At 40.0% G+C, this 4544-nt stretch overlaps 1 pseudogene; it reads right to left on the bottom strand.

Moving 5' to 3' along the window:
• Positions 1 to 1017: 1017 nt before the first annotated feature.
• On the bottom strand, positions 1018 to 2150 carry LOC148122648 (heterogeneous nuclear ribonucleoprotein A1-like 3; annotated as a pseudogene).
• Between the last annotated feature and the right edge of the window lie 2394 nt (positions 2151 to 4544).

The raw sequence follows: 4544 nt of genomic DNA, 5'->3' as shown, positions 1-4544 counted from the left end.
TTATGGGATACTTTCTTAAGGTAGCATACTATGTAATGAGTTTCACCAAGGGGTTTTTCTCTTGTTTTTGTTTGTTAGTGTCTATCAATTGGAAATTACTTCTGGGTTACAGATGGAGATTTATGTCCTCTTCTTTTCTCAGTGCTATAATCTCATCTGGCATAGAGCTGCACAGGTTCTGTCCTTGCTATCATAACCTCTTTGAGTTCACAAGTGGGTCAGTCATGCTGTATATAGAAGGCCTTGTTTCCTTGGTGTCCTTTATCTACTCTGACTCTTAGAAGCTTTCTGCCTCCTCTTTTGCAGGGCTCACTGAGCCCTGGGGGGTGGGTGTTTGATGGAGACATTCCATTTAAAGTGAATATTCCAAGGAATCTCATTATCTGCATATTGTCTGGCTGTGGGTCTCTGTATTTTTTCCCATTTACAGCAGGAGGAAGCTTTGTTGATAGTGGTTAAGAAGGCACTGATTTTTGAGTTTAGCAGATTGTCATTAAGTAATTTTATTGTATTTTTATATGTAAGTATATTGTTCTAATTCATTTTCTCCCACAATACCCTCCTCCATTTATCCAGATCAACTCTACTCTTCTTGTTCCCCTTCCTCATACCTGATAATATCTGCTTTTATATCACATGAATTCCATTGCCCATTCTTCTCCCCACTCCTTAAAATTTCTCTGACAATTCCCTTTCTTTCTTTTCTTTTTTTTTTAAAGTTATAAATTCCTTAGTTTTTTATTCCTGGTACCACTACCACAAATTACAGGGCAATATACTTGATGTAATGAAAAGAAAAAGAAAGAAAGAAAGAAAGACAAAGCTACAACAGATAAAAGACCTTAGGAATGTACATCTAATTGACACTACATTGCATTTATCAATAGCTGCACTTTTTGCAGACTGTGGCTAGGGCAGTGCTGAACAAGAGGGGACTCCTGTTTAAGCTGCAGTAACTTTTCTGACTGTGGATCATCGCTCCTCCTGTGGCAGATTTTTACAGTTCCTCTAATGCATTTAGGACGACTGTCTCAAAGTAACCTGCAGCTTTCCGACAACTCCTAGCACTCTCTCTCCTGCTAAGAGAGAGCTACCATATCCTCCACTTCCACCACCTAATCCATAGCCACCACCATAGGGACTGCCTGAGCTTCTTCCACCAAAACTGCCCCATTTCATGGGTCCATAATTTGATTGCTGTTGTCCACCATAATTTCCAAAGTCATTATAGTTCCCATCACCATAGTTACTTCCACCAAAACTTCCTGCTTCATTGTAACTGTCATATCTTCCTCCTCCACCACCACCATATCCACCACCTTGGTTTCCACAGCCTGGTCCACCACCACCATAGCTTCTGTACTGCTGTAACCAGGACCACCACCATAGTTACCACCATCATCTCCAAATTCATTCCACCCACCATCACCACCTCCATAACTGCCTCTGCTGCCACCACCTCCACCACCATAGTCTCCTCTTCCACCAAAGTTTCCACCACGACCAAAATTACCTCCACCACCTCCAAAGTTCCCTCTACGACCCATAAAATTGCCAGATCCACGTCCATGGCTTCTCTGTGATTCAGCAGACTGCATCTCTTGTTTAGAAAGGGCCTTTTTTTCACTTCACAGTTATGCCCATTAATAGTGTGGGATTTCTGAACAAAAATTTTATCAACTCTGTCATGGTCATCAAAAGTCACAAAAGCAAATCCTCTCTTTTTCCCACTCTGCCTGTCTTCCATAACTTCTATGGCTTCAATCTTGCCCCACTTTTCAAAGTAGTCTCTCAGGTTATATTCTTCTGTATCCTCTTTAATACCACCAACAAAGATTTTCTTCGCTGTTAAACGGGCACAAGGCTTTACAGAATCCTCTCTAGAAACGGCTCTCTTTGGTTCCACCACGCCCATCAACTTTGTGTGTCCGAGCACACATTGCAGCATCCACCTCTTCAACACAAGAGTAGGTCATAAAACCAAAGCCCCTGGAACGTTTTATTTGGGGATCTCTCATTACCACACAGTCTGTAAGTGTGCCCCATTTCTCAAAACGTTCTCTTAAGCTCTCATCTGTGATTTCAAAGCTCAGACCACCAATAAACAGTTTTCTCAACTATTCTGGTTCCTTTGGATCATGGCCCTCCATTTTGACACCAGACTTGCCTCTTCCAACTCGAGTTTAATATCAACAATTCCCTTTCTAGCTTCCTGAGATCCCATATACATAAGTATTAATGTATGAATAATATATAGGCAGAAATATAATTTCATCTTTGTGACTCTAATTTATTTTGTTTAACGTAATGATTTCTAGTTCCACCCATTTGTCTGTAGATGTCATAATTTTTCTTTATGGTTGAATAAAATTCCATTATGTATAAAATATATACATATATATTTAAATATGTGTATGTATGCATAGAACAATTTCCTTATCCATCCATCTATTGATGGGTATCTAGTCTGGTTGAATTTTTCAGATATTGTGAATAGAACAGCAAGAAACTTGCATGCCTAAGTCCCTTGTCTATATGCACAGATTTTTTTCTTTTTGGAAACCTGCATACTGATTATTTTGTATAATGGAGGTACCTACTTACATTCCTTCTAGTAGTGAGTAAGTATTCTTCTTTTCCCACATATGTGTCTTGAAGGTTGTAGTAGGACTTTCCTTTGAACTGCCAGCTCCCAAACAATGACATAGGTACTTATTATTAATTATGAAAGTTCTTCTTTAGCTTAGACTTATCCCAATAGCTCCTATAACTTAAATAAACCCATCTTCTTTAATTTACATTCTGTTATATGGCTTGTTACCTCATCTCTCTATACTGTTTATGATGTTTCCTTCACATCTGGCTGGCAACTCTTTTCTCTGCCTCTTCTATGACTTGAAAATCATGCCTAGCTATTGATTATTCAGCATTTTATTAAACCAATTAGAGTGACACATATTCACAGTATACAGAAAGATTATTCTACAACCAATGGAAGCCATTCTGATGGGTCAGATGGAATCTCAAGGAAGTTTGATTATGCAGCTCTTGAATATTGAACAAATTTCTTTCAACCGTATATTAATCATTACTATTAACTTTTGAGAACTATTTATTTCACACCCAGTTTACTGTTTGAATGATTTATTCTTTGGTGTTGAATTTGTATAGTTTTTCATAGAGTCTAAGTATTAATCCTCTATCATGAATACTTGTCAGAGATTTCCTTTCTCATGTAGATTTGTTTGTTTGATTACCTTTTTGTGAATCAAGGTCTCACTATGGGGCTTTGGCTATTACAGAACTCACTAAGTAAACCAGTCTGGCCCATAGAATTTCTCAAATCTTCAACTTTCAAGTGCTGAATTAAGGGGTGTGACACCACAATTACTCCCTGTGCACACCAGTCATTGTTCTGCCTGAGAATAAAAGCAGTGGCATGGTATGGGAGGTCCATTTGTTTATGTGTGGCTTTTATTGGTTAATGAATAAAGAACTGCGTTGAACCAATGGCAGGAAAGAACAGCACTAGATGGGGAAAGGTAGGCTGTATGCTGGGAGGAAGAAGGGCAGAGTCAGGGAGAACTCATGGAACTACCGTAGGATATAGACATGTTGAAACTTTGGCCAGGCAGTGGTGGTGCACGCCTTTAATCTCAGCACTAGGGAGGCAAAGGCAGTTGAATTCCTGTAAATTGAGGCCAGCCTGGATTACAAGAGATAATTCCATGACAGGGACTGTTACACAGAGAAACCCTGTCTTGAAAAACAAAAAACAAGCAGAAAACTTTGCTGGTAGTCCACAACCTCATGGTGATGGACAGATTAGTGGAGATGGGTTAAATTAAGATGTAGGAATTAGCAAATAAGAAGCTAGAGCTAGGCAAACCCCCAGGAATCCCCAAGGATGACCCCAGCTAAGACTCCTAGCAACAGTGGAGAGGGAGCCTTACTAGCCGCTTACTTATTCAGATTGGTTACTACCCTGATATTCATCAGAGATACTCTATCCAGTAATGGATGGAAGCAAATGCAAAGATCCACAATCAAGTGCTAAAATCTTGCTGAAGAAAGGGAGGAGGGATTTCATGAGCCCGGGGTGGGGGGGAACCACAGGGACTACTGAGGTGATGTCATAGGAGTTAATGGACTCTGGACCAACAATTAGGGATCCTCCATGGGACCAACCTAGGCCATTTGCATGCCTGTAACAGTAGTATAAGTTGTTCTTTTTTGTCAGACTCCTGGCTGTGAGATCGGGACCTGTCCCTGGTGCTTAGCTGGCTTCTGGAAATTTGTTCCCCATTTTAGATTACTTTGCCTTGCCTTTAGGAATGGGGAGGAGCTAGGTCCTGCTTCAACTTGATGTGCTATGCTTTGCTCAAACCCATGAGAAGACTGCCTCTTTCTAAATGGAGATAGAGAAAAAATGGAAAAGGAGGGGATAGATGAGAAGTTGGGGGTACAACTGAGAGGAGAGGAAGGAGAATAATCTTCTATCAGTATGGTATGTAAAAGTTAAAAAAGAAAAAGAAAAAGAAAAC

This window comes from Myodes glareolus, chromosome 3 (genome assembly GCF_982192425.1).
Source record: "Myodes glareolus chromosome 3, mMyoGla1.1, whole genome shotgun sequence".
Taxonomy (NCBI): Eukaryota; Metazoa; Chordata; class Mammalia; order Rodentia; family Cricetidae; genus Myodes; species Myodes glareolus.
The sequence above is the reverse complement of the archived record's forward strand: the minus strand, read 5'-3'. Positions and strand labels throughout refer to the sequence as shown.